Source organism: Leptonychotes weddellii, chromosome 9 (genome assembly GCF_054177405.1).
Source record: "Leptonychotes weddellii isolate Sample4059 chromosome 9, ASM5417740v2, whole genome shotgun sequence".
NCBI lineage: Eukaryota > Metazoa > Chordata > Mammalia > Carnivora > Phocidae > Leptonychotes > Leptonychotes weddellii.
In genome coordinates, this window is record NC_138377.1 from 115070792 (window position 1) to 115085635 (window position 14844).

The 14844-nt window shown below is 38.2% G+C and overlaps 1 long non-coding RNA gene across 2 annotated transcripts; it reads left to right on the forward strand.

Moving 5' to 3' along the window:
- The first annotated feature begins 3249 nt into the window (after window positions 1-3249).
- LOC115941878 (uncharacterized) lies at window positions 3250-14364 on the forward strand. Of its 2 annotated transcripts, XR_014148789.1 has the most exons (4): window positions 3250-4084; window positions 4177-4328; window positions 6103-10779; window positions 13596-14364. It is a non-coding gene; the product is annotated as an uncharacterized LOC115941878 (long non-coding RNA). The 2 variants fall into 2 exon arrangements; XR_014148788.1 differs by lacking the exon at window positions 13596-14364 and having other exon boundaries at window positions 3257-4084; window positions 6103-13579.
- Window positions 14365-14844: the final 480 nt, after the last annotated feature.

The window sequence follows — 14844 nt, forward strand, 5'->3', positions numbered from 1 at the left end:
ATCAACTTCCTAAGAATGCCAGTTTTATTTCTTCCTGAGGATTCTTCCTTTTTCTAAACTTTCTCTTGCCTTCTTACAGCAGAGGTTTTGTAAATAAACTTGGGATGAAATGCACCAGAATCTGAGCCATGGAAAGCCACTCCTCTACTATGAGATTGAGCATGAGAATCATTCTTTTTTTCGAATTCATCTCTTTCCTTTGCAGATTGGAAGCACTTACAAGGATAACAGAAGAACTTAGTCCCCCAAACCCTCACAATGTTTAGATTCTTTTTTTTTTTTTTCAGAAGGTCAAAAAGGGACACCAATTAAAGCCAGTTATGGGCTATATTCAGACGTTCCATATTTTTACCCCATTCCAGTAAAAGTTCCTCTCCAAAGAAATTTGGTCCAGAGATGGAATGAAAGAATGAAAGACATTTTATTTTCTCTCCTAGATGTTGGCAGCACTTCACTCCTACATGTCTGAGGTTGTTTTCATCTTGCAAAGTACTTTGATATTTGTGAATGTGGCTACATGGCTTAAAACAAGAACAGTGATAACTCATACTAATTATTCAGCTTGTACATTAATGCTTGACAAGAAAGAAAGGAACTTTTTCTTCCTTGATGATGGTTGTAAAAATTAAGAAACCCAGGAGGTACTGAAAGATCTGTGTTCTTGAGAGCAAAAAGCTTCCATGTCACAGAGTTCTTGCATCTAAATCATCAGGAGCACCCTGCAACAGAGGTGCTCATCCTGTCAGATTTCTAACCTGTGTAAGCCAGGTCAGATGAGGCCTGGTAGACCCTGTTCTCCTATCAGGCTTGGGGGTGGGGTGGGAGTGGCTACTCTTTTTTGTTATTGGCCACGAGTCTAAAACAGGATGAGGGATGAGGACCATCTCCCTCCCTCTGCCTATGATCTTCATTCCTGGTCAAGATGAAATTCTACTAAATCAGACATTCTTATGATAATTCAGCATTCCCTCTCCCAGAAGCTTGCAATAGAAATTGTGGCGGGGGGGTCATATCATTGACTCTCTTTGAATGTCCCATTGGATGTCTAGAAGTTCAAATAGAATATTAATGAAATTATGTGGCCTATAGAATTAAACAATGAGGTCAGTTTAGGGAAGGGGAGTAAATAACCGTGTCGTTTATATTTTATTAAATCTATAGGTTGCTTTGAAGTGAGTCTGGAATCAGAAGTGTATACTTCTCTTTAGTTCATTCTTTGGAATGTAGCTATTTCCTTTGAAGACTGAGCGGGAGATCCTAAAGAAGCAGTATGAGGAAGGCCATCTGGAAGGGTAGGACAGAAGATCTTGGGGGAAGCTGTCAAAAACTCTCCGGAGATGGGTTCCCTTGCTGCAAGTCAACCACCTCCCCTCCCCCTACCTCCCAAAGTGTTTATGTTCACATTTTGCCGGGTGGTGGTGTCCCTCCATCCCTCCCACCCTGACCGGGGCCTTCCTGAGGGGCTGCAAGAGCTCTTTTTGTAGGAAGGATCTGGATACCCTTGTTCGTCAGGCCTGAGCAAAACTGAGACATCAGATTCAGACCACGCTTCATCTCAGTTTGCCATGAAACCTCTACTCTGACAGGAAATAAACCCCCCATTGTAATTCTTCCATAACTGATTTTTTTTCTTCAGAAGAAATGACATCCAATTTGGTCACCAAGAAGTTGATACCTAGGTGGGTTTTACCTTCTAATGAATTTGTGCCAAAATTCAGTGTATCACATTACAGAGTTTGCCAAGGAATAATATAAAGGGCCAGAAAGAAAATGAGCAACGTAGAATACTGCTCCTTTAGTCCCATTCTTCAAAGAAATATAGACAATATGTCATAATACGACAACACAAATACCTGTCACTAAATCCATCCAGCTGTGACCATGCTGTGATAGTAGTAACAGATGTGTTTGTTCCTTTCTCATTTTTAGGTATTTTCAATGGGTATTTTCTATTCCTTTCTCTAGAATGATTCCCCGCCTTCGATTATCCTTGATATCCTTGATACGACAGTGTTAAGGACAGGTCTCGGGACTTCACTATTTTAGTTCTTTGAATTTTCTCCTTCTCCAAAATCACTCAACAAGGCAACTAATGAGTAAATATGTGGGCTGACTTGAGATTCCATATTTCTTTACCTGTGTTTTATTCATTAGTAATAAAACAAGCAAAAAACTAGTAGGAAAAAAATAATTGTAAGAGGGAAAAAAATTAATAACCAAATCACTGGATAACATTCATAGATTGGAAACTCAATTCAGAAGGGAAAGAAAAATGTCCGCTGAATCTTCCGAGTGTCGGGTGTTCATTTACCCTTCACAGTGGAGTTAATACCTCTGAGGTACAATGAGGAAAGTAAGAGCTGTAAATGCTGGAGCTAAGATTGGAAGCTGAGGGTTGTTGTTTGGTTGGCTTTTACCTTAAAGACTGAATTCTCTCTTCTCATGCTGCTGCCCCAAGGGTTGGTTGCATATAACATGGGGCCATGTAATAATCTTGACACCTATGCATCCTACTTAGAAGGACGCCTCTATGAGAATCCTAGCTACATTCTAACAAAAGCAGACCTATCCCAAGACAGGGGTCCCTGTGAGTAGAGTTTCAACTACCAACGTGCACTCCAAACACCAAGGGGTTTTGTTAAAGGCAGATTCTGACTCAGGGGGTTTGGGATGAGGCCTGAGGTTCTGCATTTCTAACAAGTTCCCAAGTGATACCAACCCTGTTGACTCAGAGCTTACGTCTTAATTGCAGGGGGACCGTGAGCAGAGGAGAAACTGAAGTGCCTGAAAAGTTTAGGATAAGGAACCCAAGCAACAGACCCTTATGAAAAGTAAAACTTGGTTCCCCTAGGGCAATTCCTTCCATAGATTCTGAAGCCATTTGCAAAGCACATTAACGTGGAGAATACCCTTCAGATTGTCTTTTCTCCTCAGCAGGCTTGGAGTTTCCTATCCACACACAGGTCCACTAAGTTCCACAGCTGTTTTGTTTGGACAGGCTGGTGGTGAAGACTGAGCTTGCACACAAAGGGCTTATCATCAACACGGGCCTTTCTCTGACAGCCGTTTTCCTTCCCAGCCACAGGGCTCCGGCCAAAGGGCTTGGTATCAGCAAGCTGTGGTAGATGCCTGGCTTCAAGACCTGTGGGAGTCTGTCTGTCTGTCTTTCTCTCACAAACTCACATCACGTTAAAGATCAGGTTCCTAATTCCATCCTTGCGGTAGAATAAATACAGAATAAGTAGCTTGATACATCTATCAGTTTTGTCCACCAATGCTGGCGTGGAAGCAGGGACGAAATTATTTCCCATAATGAACCAAGGAATTTCTATAAATCACAAGGAGTAATTTTCAAGTCCCACTGCAAAATCAGCTGCGTGCATATGCGTCCATGACTGAGCCACACGTAGCCCCCCAGCATGAGATGAGACAATATGAAATCAGGATTAGGTATGAGAGTGCCACATCTAGTAGAACCGATAAAAATCAGGGTCGTTGTCAGCTGGGTAAATGGAGAGCAAAAGGCGCCTTCAGCGGCTTCCTTTGGGGAAGGGCTGTTTTGTGCTGGTGAACTGCGCCCCCTGGTGGGCACGGAGTTGATATGTTTGCGATTCCCTTCCGCAGAGAACAAACGCGCTCTGGAGAGAATCCGGCAGTTTCAGGTACACAGAGAGCTCCTTCAGGAAAAAGCTAACTTTCAGAGCACCAAAACCAAATTGTAGGGTGAGCTCGGCCCCCCGCCTGATTTTGAGCACGGCCCTCCCGCAAGGTACAAAGGGTCTGTCCTCCCACACTGTTGGTCTTGTCACACGTGTGCTTATTATTAGGGTTGTTCTGAAATTCTGACTACTGATTTGAGAGATGTGGAAAACCCTCGTGCTGTATTTTATCATCCTCTCCTTTAAAAATAATTCTGGACATTGACACAGGAAGGATGACCCACAGCTGGGGAGAATATTTTGTTGTAAAATCATCTGTTTCTCTTACTTCGTGTCTGCTTACCTCCTGTCTCTGAAGTGGTCGTGTGGACTGTGGTTAATTTATGTCTAGGTCTCTGTTCTCCATACGTGTTCTCAAGATAAAGGTAAGTTTTATGATTTTTCGAGGATCATGTTTCTAGCAATCTTATATATTTCAGGGGCAAGATAGAGAGTTTATGTTGTTGTTTTCCCGAAGGATGCTTGCTGAATGTCCTGACACGCACCGGCAGGAGATTTTGCAGGTCAGGCAGAGATGAGACTCGATGGCAACTCTTTCACTCTTTGGAACATTCTGCAACGAATCACATTGCAGCCTCCATCCAAACAGTTTATAAGCTAAATAAGGAGGTATTTTAAATATTTATTTAACAAGACATATTTTAAATAACCTACATATGTAAATAGAGCGTTCTTAGGCTGTACATTATTGCCAGGTCGATTCTCATGTTCTGATATATAATTAATTACCGGTTTATTCCTCTGTAAACCAAAGCAGGGAATAAATCAGCGATGCCAGGTCACTGATGTCAGCAAAAATTGTAATACCCTCTTGTCAGTGGGTCTGTGCAAGGGGAAATGAGACTGTCTAAGATCTAGGGTGGTGGTGTGCCAAACTGTGTCCAAAAGGCAAGTTTTTTTTTAATCCCAATTTAGTTGCTTTATCCTGATGTCTAGACTTTTTCTGTGTGCCACGTAGGTGGGCGTGGGATGCACATTTTCTAGTTTAAAACAAACTCAGAAAGCATATGCAGTGTCATCTATGAATTTTATAGGGTAGAGTCACTTAAAGCAAATGCATACCATGAGCATTTCAAGCAGCGTCGCTATATTTAGAAGCAAGAACAACACACATATCAATAAATTGGGTAATTTGTTGGTAGTTGAAAATTTGAATCTTTTTAATGCCTCAGCAAAGTCTGCAAATCTATTTTTAATTTTTTGAGAAATATATATGTAGGTATTATATAGACATATATATTTTTTTCTCCACTCAAAATAAATGTCTATCTTTTAAACTTTTCCACTGAAAATCTCTAAGGGACAGAAGCGTTGAACATAAAATTTATCATGAATATAAAGAGAACTCTCCTGGGCATAAAAATTAAACAAAAATATGGCATCTTTTCTTCTTAGATTTACTTTCTGAGGATGAAAGATGAGTAATCATCTCAAGTATCTCAGCAAATCTTTGGTCTGGGTCAGCGATGAGACAATCACGTTTCATTTAAACATAAGGCACATGGCTTACCAACAGCCCAACCCAGAGTTCCGATTTCTAATTCTGTGTATTAGCTTGCCAACTTAATTCCAGCCAGTGGATTAGCAATATTAATTATCTTGGCACATGGCCAAAACATCTGGAAAATTTAGTGTGAGAATCATTGAAAATAATTTTTTCGTGCCATCATGATAAACCAACCCATTGGTTAACTGACCTTTTCACCATCACCCCGTTGTCCTGCCACATGTTAAAACATTCTGTATTAAATTTGCATTAGATCCTTTTGCCATTCTGCATTGGGAAGAAGCATTAAGTCTGTGAAAAAAAATAAGTATCAGCAACAACAAAATAGATTGAATTTTGTGGTTGGGATGATCATCAGATGCATTCTTAGAGGCATTCTTAGATTCCTTCACTTATGGTATTATTTTGGGGCTTAGAATAAGAGCACTTTTTGAAGTTTATAGGTCCAGGGAGATGTAAATTAGTCTTAACAGCTTCTGAACTAAGTGCTGTTATGCAGTTATATAAAAAGGGAAATTAAAGGTTAAAAATTGCTGATCCACCATCTACCAGATTCTCCCTATGGCTTCACGAGGTGTCCGGGGCAATAATTATGTTAGTGCAAAAACAGGACTCAGAATTACTTCTTTAGGCTCTTGGTAAATTTTTAGTTTTGCCATAACTAATATGTTAGTTTTTAAAAATGAAAATGTTAATTAAGATTAAGCTTCTATATCAGTATGGAAAAAGAATTTTCCCCTAAAGATAAATGGTGGCAATACAATAATCAGATTGTCTTCTCATTAAATAGTATTATGATCATTACTTTCGTTCTTTTTCAAAATCCTGTGAAATGTGGAGTACACCTACTTTTTTTTCTCTTCCTGCTATGTACAGAGAAAATTCTGGAAATTATATATAAAAAAAAATATAAGAAGGCTCAAAAAGTTGAAGAGAGGAAGGCAGACCAGCCAGGGATCTCAAGACCCAAGGAATGACATGATGGTGAGTTTTCAGAGTTTTTGTTTTTCCTCACATATATTAGGCCTGGAGTTAAAAAAGCCAACAACTCAAAAATAGTAATAGGCACTGACAAGAGGAGACCCAATGGAAGCCTGTTTTCTCTAGCCAAAAGGACCAGGAAAAGGGCAACCTAGCAAACATTTGGACAATAACCATTCTACTCTAGCAAACACCACAAAAAATAACTGGATAATGTCAGACAAGGCTAAGTAGGGAGCTAGGACTTTCATCCCTGCCACAGTAAAGAGCCCCCACCCCTGTGATGTTGGTGGAGGTCATATGCAGAGCAGTAACAAGGCACTCCTACCCATCCAGTACAGGGAAATATCATTGAAGGTCTAATGGGGAACTGGAACAGCCACGCCCACCCAACAGTAATGAGTAACATTCGCCCTCTCAGATGTCAACAGAAGCCAAGTAGGGAAGCTGAATTTCTACCCCCATCTGGCAGTAATGAAGGAACACATCACCATTCTTCTACCAGAATAGTGTCAGAGGAAGCCAGTTAAAAGAGAAGGTTTAAATAAGATCCAGAGTCTCATAACAGGCTACCCAAATGTTCAGTATTCAATCAAAAATCACTCATCACACCAAGAACAAGGAAGAACCCAAACTGAATGAAAAAAAGACAATAAATATATACTAACATCAAAATAACACAGATGTTAGAATTATCTGACCAAGATTTTAAAGTAGCTCTTATAAAAATGTTCCAGTGAGCAACTACAAACATTTTTGAAACTAATGAAAAAAAATATTGAGCTTCAACAAAGAAATAGGAAGTCAAAACAAAAATTAAAAGACATAAAAATGAACCAAATGGAAAATTTTTAAGCTGAAAAAATATACAAAAACAAAAAAACTCAATGTACGGGGCTCAACCACTGAATGAAGAAGACAGTGAGAAATATCAGTGAACTGTAAGATTGCACTATATAAACTGCCTAAAATGAACAGCCAAGAGATAATAGATTAAAAAGAAAAATGAACAGAACCTCAAGTACCTGTGGGACAATTACAAAAGCTCTAATATTTGCATTACCAGAAGCCTAGAAGGAAAGAATAGGTTAGACCTAAAAATGTCCTGTAAGAAATAATGGCTGAGATCTCCCTAAAGACATAAACATACAGATTTAAGAAGCTGAGTAAATTCGAAACAGGATAAATTCAAAGAAATACTTACCAAGACACAGCATAGTCAAACTTCTGAGAACTAAAGACAAAAGCAACCTCAAAAGAGAATGGGAAAAAAAAAAAAAAAGATAGCCTTACTTATAGGAGCAAAAATAATTCAAATGACTGGATTTTAAATCAGAAATCAGAGGGGTCACGAGAAAGTGGCACAACATTTTTCAAGGAAAAAACTGTCAACTTCAAATCCAATATTTAGCGAAATATCTTTTAGGAATGAAGGAAAATCAAGATAGTCTCATTTAAAAGAAAACCAAGAAGATATATTGCCTGTAGACCTACCCTAAAAGAATGGCTGAGGAAATTCTCTAAACAGAAAGGACATGATAAAAGAAGAAATTTGGGATCTTCACAAAGGAAGAAAAATACAGTAAGCAAAATATGGGTAAATACAATTGGTTTTTCTTCTCCTCTTGATTTTTCTAAATTATGTTTGAGAGTTGAAGCAAAAAGTATAACTGTCTCATGTGGTTCTGATTATATATAGAAGAATTATTTAAGACAACTGTTTTAATAAATGGTGACTTAGTGGTCGGTCTTCTACACTTCACTCACATGGGTAAAAAGATTATAAGGGTAAATTGTGATAATTTATGTATATAAGATGTAATACCTAGGGCAACCATTGAGAAAGTTATGCAAAGAGACACACTCAAAAATGCATTATAAATAAAAATGGAATTACAAAAATGTCAATAACTTATTGGAAAGCAGAACAATAAAACAAAGGAAAAAGAAAAAAACAGAAAACAAAAAATAAATTGATGTCAAACTTAAGCTCTAAAAGATCCCTGATTACATTAAATGTAAAAGGTGTAAATATAACAATTAAAAACAGATTGGTGGATGGATTAAAAAAAAAAAACCATAACCGAGCTATATGCTGTCTATAAGAAACTTCCTTTAAATATAAAGATATAGATAGGTTGAAGTAAAAGGGAGAAAAAAGATGTATCATGTAAACATTAGGCTACGTAGTGATAAAAGGGCCAATACACAAGGTAGACTTGGAATCCTAAATGAGTATTCACCAAATGACAGAGTTAAAAAATATATGAAGCATCAACTGATAAAATTGGAAGACAAATAGGTTAATTCACAATTATAATTGGAGAGTTGGATCTCTTTCTTGACACTAATAGAACACCTGAACAGGAAATCACTCAGGGTATAGAAAAACATTATCAACCAAAAGGATCCAATGGACATGTATAGAACCCTTCATGTAACAAGAGCATAATGTGTGTTCTTTCCAAGTGCTCACAGAGCATGTACTAAGATGGCCATAAAACAAACCTCAACAGGGCGCCTGGGTGGCTCAGTTGGTTAAGCGACTGCCTTCAGCTCAGGTCATGATCCTGGAGTCCCTGGATCAAGTCCTGCATCGGGCTTCCTGCTCTGCAGGGAGTCTGCTTCTCCCTCTGACCCTCCCCCCTCTCATGTGCTTTCTCTCTCATTCTCTCTCTGTCAAATAAATTAAAAAAAAATCTTAAAAAAAAAAACCTCAACAAATTGTGGGACAGAGTAAAATAGTGATGAGAAAAATATTTGCTCAACAACAACCTATTAAGAACATTAAAAGACAAGCTACACACTGGGAAAAAAATTTGCAAAGCACATATCCAACAAATGATTGGTATTTAGAATATATAAAGAACCATCAAAACTCAACAGTTAAAAAATTAGCACAAGAAACAATGTTTTCCATCATTAGCCATTAGAGAGATACAAATTAAAACCACGGTGAGATACAATCACATTCTACACATCTGAATGGCTAAAATAAGCAATAGTGAAAATACCAAATGCTGATAAGCATGCAGAGAAACTGGATTGTTCATATATTGCTTATGGGAAAGTAAAATGGTACAATAACTCTGGAAAACAGTTTGACATTTTCTTAAAAATCTAAATATTCAACTACCATATGATCTAGCAGTTGTACTCCTGGGCATTTATATAAGTTTAATAAAAATCTATGTTCACACAAAAACTTGTACATGAATGTTTATAACACCTTTATATGCAATAGCCAGCAATTGGATACAATTCAGGTATCCTTCAACGGGCAAATGGTTAAAGAAACTATGGTACATGCATAACAATAAAAAGGAACTAATTGTTAATACATGTGACGACGGCCTGTATGAATCTCCAGAAAATTATAGTGAGTGGCAAAAGTCAATCTCAAAATGTTACATACTGTTTAATTCCATTTATATAACATTACTGAAATAACGAAATTACAGAAATGGAGAACAGAGCAGGTGTTAAGAAGGAGGGAGGGTGGAAGGATGTAGGTGTGGCTACAAAAGGAAAATGTGAAGGATTTTCATGATGGTAGAAATGTTCTGTATCTTTACTGTATCAATGTTAATATCTTGTCTGTTGGGGCACCTGGGTGGCTCAGTCAGTTAAGCATCTGACTCTTGATTTCACCTCAGGTCATGATCTCAGGGTCTTGAGCTAGAGCCCTGTGTCAGGCTCTGCACTGGGCATGGAGCCTGCTTAAGATTCTCTCCCTCCCTTTGCCGCCCCCCCAATAAATAAATAAATAAAAATAAAATAAATATCCTGCTTGTTACATTTTACTATTATTTTGCAAGATGCTACCATTGGGGGAAACTGGGTAAAGTGTCGCTCTGTATTATTTCTTATAATTGCATGTAAATTGAAAATTCTCTTAAAATAAAAAAAATAATTAAAAAAAGTTCTGCATGACTTATAATCAACAGCTCAATTACTGTGGACTTAAATTTAAAAAAAAATAGACTATGGCACTTGAATCTTCTGCAGTCCCAAACAGGAGTGTTCAGTCACTCTGAGCCTACTTCCCTGTCAGGTAAATAGGAGCAATGTTACCTGCCTATTTATTTCAGTATGTGTAGTCAGGATAAAATGACAACATAATAACAATCCTAAAAGTGTTTCCCAACTCTTCAAGTACCACAAGAAAAAGAACTAGTGATCACATGAGTGATCTACTGAGAACATACAGCAATGTTAATGTAGGATACTTCAGAAATATTTAATTAACAAAGGGATAAATACTCTGCATTTTGAGTGGAACTTTTCTATTTTTGGGTTTTTACCCTTAAGACTACATTACTAAAATTTCATTTATTTGTTTATTTCCTCATGTGTTCATTCATTAATTCATTTCATCACTTATTCAACAATGACCTAACACCCACTAATTGTAAGGACCTGTGTTAAACCCTAGGGATAGGAAGATGAGTCAAATATAATCTGGAGAGCCACACATGAGAAGAATAACAATGGGAAAATGGTACATGACAAAAGGGGCATGAAGGTAGCCTGGGAACAGAGGAGGAAGCACTTCACTGTGGAGTCTTCAGGGTACGTAGAGAAAGCGGCATACTCAGATGCCTGCAGGGGCCAAGCATGTAACAAACTCCCGTGGTGTGTAGTGAAGGAACTGTTCTGGCCAAATTTGATGTAACCAATACATAGAAGGGGACCTAGCGTTCTGGAAACCAGGAAAATTATGTATAATGATGGTGATACCCTATGGTCTCTACCTACCATGTAGAGCTCTCACCTGACCATCTGGTTTATCACCATGTCTACTACAACCCTTCTAGTCCAGGTCTTATTTCTCCTCAGGTCATCATTAACTTTGTGGACAGACCTCCCCTGACACTGGGACTGAGCTCCCTCTTATGTTCTTTTGCATCTTTGCTTATCTTCATGGTACTCTTCATACGCACATATGTACTTACTGGCTCGTGTGCTTTTAGTCCCTATTCCCCCTCTAGAAGATCAGCCTATGATGTCAGAGATTCTGCTTCTTTTGTACATCAGTCTGTTCCCACTGACTATACAAATATCCGAGTACACAGGAGGCATGAAGTCAGTAAGCTTGAAAATAGATGGAATGGCAAGGGTGAGTCAGGAAGGGTATAACACATTCGAGGAAGTGGATTGAGGGTGGCAACAGGAAATGATCCAGAAAGGTGGAGGAGGCTTTGTGAAGAGTAAGGAGCTAGCATAGTTTTTCTTAAGAAGATGGGGAACTTTAACCATCATTTTTTAAGATTTTATTTATTTGTGAGAGAGAGACAGAGAGAGAGACAGAGACTACAAGCAGGGGGAGCTGCAGAGGGAGAAGCAGACTTCCCGCTAAGCAGAGAGCCTGATATGGGGCTCAATCCCAGGATCCTGGGATCATGACCTGAGTAGAAGGCAGACACTTAACTGACTGAGCCACCCAGGCATCCCAGCCTTAACCATTTTAAACAAGAGGCTCTCCTCACCAGATTTGTACTTTAGGAAACTCATTCTTACTGTATTTGGGGGAAGAATTACTCCACAATAGGGTGAAAAGGACTAGAAATAGCTGTTAGGAAACTCTTATAATCATAATGCAAAAAGTCTGAACAAAGATAGGACATATTTGAACACCATACTATGGAAAAAAGTGGAAACTGAGCCCCACATGGGTTCATTTTGTCTAATTTAGTGACAGACACAGCTCCGAAAGCATGGTCACTTGTATTTTAGCCTTTATAATTCACTTTCTCTTTTGCAAAAGCATACATTTGACTCCCAGGCTCACTCTCTATTCTGGTTCAATACAAATTAAGACAGGCTTAAAAAAATACAAATTTAAGACTCCATAAACCAAGCAGAGGTCACTTAAGCCTTCAGCAACTCCTTTGGTGCTAGTGCTGTATTTCCTATGTGTGGTATGAGTGATTCTGGGGTCTCTTCCTTTACAACCTTTCCTCACAGACTGTCTGTCCCCCACATTTATTACCCTCATGTGAAAAAAAAAATGCCACATAACATGTGTCTTCTAAATCTCTTCCATTTTCCATTTATGCTCCATTGTCCTATAATCTGTTCAAAGCTGAAAATAGAACTAAGGTATGATCTTAGCACAACCTCTAGTGATTAATGTTATTACTATTTTTTTCCCAACTGAATAAGCTCACAATCAATAAGAAAAGATTCATCTGTGAAAGAACCCCCAAAGAGACCTCCGCCCCTTACCCTTCCACCTTCTCTAAACTTGCCCACCAAGTTCCGTCAAGTCCCTCCCCTCCTCCCCACCATTATTTCAACCCAATCTTACTTTGGTTAAGGAAGTAAATCTAATTAAAGGAGCCCGGGAAATGGAAGCCGTTTTGCGAGTTAAGGACGCTGGATCTGTGTAACTTTCACCAGCGATTGGGCTTACAAGATGGAAAATTCCTTGGGCCGCTAGGCAAAGCACTCTCAATGTTGTTGAAACATCTGGTTTCCTTTGTGTAAAATCCTTTCCACGAGGTGGGCGAAGGTTTTTATTCTAATTGAATTTGTAGTTAATTCCAGATAAAGATGAGTTGCTTTTTGCTGATGCTGTTCAAATCAGGGGTCCCAGCCCCCCTCCTCGGAGCTCCTTTTTACTCAAATGTGATAAAAAGAAGTGGTGGGTTGTTTGGTTTCTGTGAGTCTCCATTTGTTTATACGTTTAGGGCAGAAGGACAATTTCTGATGCACTCAATTCCTGACCTGGGCTTTTGAGTCCTGTGTGATAGAGATCGAAGGGCAGACTTCTATGTCTTGAATGCAGTGTTTCTAACCAATTAAACAAGGGCACAGTGGGCTTTGATTTGAAGATGGCTTACCATTCTCCCTGTCAATATTTCTCTGGTGTTAGCAATTTGTTTAAGGTCCTAAACCATTTAAAAGAAACTAAGGGGTCAAGCTGTCCAGTATTTGCTGCAATATTTCTTAAACAAATTAATATGTGGATAAGCAAAATAAATATAAGGCATACAAGTCTCCCAGGGCCTTTTGCCATGCCTTCTTGACAGCCTTCTTCCTGTAACAGTGGCCTTTGGGAGACAATGTGTTCCCTGAGTTTACATTTTGGATATTATGCAATAAAGGAAGACTATTAAATTATAATTAGTTTTTTTTCCAACCACCCCTGGTAAATGAATAAATCGTCCCAGCCCTTCTCTCTCCCTCCTGTAGAACTTCATTTGGGATTGTAGAGTAGAAACTAAAACCAGGACCTAAAATCAGAAGTCAGAATAAGCACCACAAAAAAATAGGCTTTCCATAGCTTATCAGGTAGCCTGAAATCTATCACTGTTCCCTTTTGGGTTGCTTATCAAAGCCAATTTTTCAGTTTTTTTTTTTTTTTTTTTTTTTTTTTTCTGGAGGCTTTGGACCTAGAAGAAGGCACCCACTTCTTTTTCTAGAAGTGGGGTAGAGACATCAATCAAAAGCCATGGACGCAGACATTAAAGTAATTTTGGCATTTTCAGAGGTACTGATACTGATGAACTCTTGGTAAGGTTTCCCATTCTTCTAACGCTTAGACGCAAAGCCTAAAATTTTACTCTTCCTTTTTATTATGAGATCTGCACTGATTCTTCCAGCTGAGTTAGTTGTCTTCCATCTGGACCTTTTAAGATGTGGCATGGACATTTATCATTGCACTTTTTAAAATCCATTCACACTCTAAAGCCCTCTGCTGTTTATCTGAGCAATTCATGGGCAGGAGAAATATGACTAATTAATTCCTAAAATTTAGTAGATACTCAATAAATGATGTTTTTTAGTTAATGAACTCAAATAGTTATAGAAGATTTAATAGGGAAAAGTGCATTTCTCTTTATTTGGCCAAAGTTGCAAGCTATCACCTGCAATAATGAGAAATGTTGGCTTTTGTAGGTAAAATTACAGGAAGAAAAGAAACAGCTATCTCAGGGTAACAGTAGATTGATTTCAATTTTTCTCTAATATAAATAATACTGTAACACCCATGGAAATAAATACTGAACACCCATGGAAATAAATTTTTGAGTGCGTCTCAGGTTATATTTATAATGTTAATTTCATGGCCAAAGGATATAAATCTCACTTTTCCATATTCTTACTAACTTTGCCTATTGTAGTCAAGTTTATTGATAATTGATAGATGAAAGTGATATCTCCATTTTGTTTTCTGTTATATATAAATACATATCATATTATACATATAAATGTTTTATATTTATGTTTTATATATATATATATATATACATACAATTCTGGGGAGGATTATTGGCCCCAATTCTTTTTTTTAAATTTTATTTTTTAAGGTTATGTTAATCACCATACATTACATCATTAGTTTTTGATGTAGTGTTCCATGATTCATTGTTTGCGTATAACACCCAGTGCTCCATTCAGTATGTGCCCTCCTTAATACCCATGACCAGGCTAACCCATCCCCCCACCCCCCTCCCCTCTAGAACCCTCAGTTTGTTTCTCAGAGTCCATAGTCTCTCATGGTTTGTCTCCCCCTCCGATTTCCCTCACTTCATTTTTCCCTTCCTACTATCTTCTTTTTTAACATATAATGTATTATTTGTTTCAGAGGCACAGGTGTGTGATTCAACAGTCTTACACAATTCACAACACTCA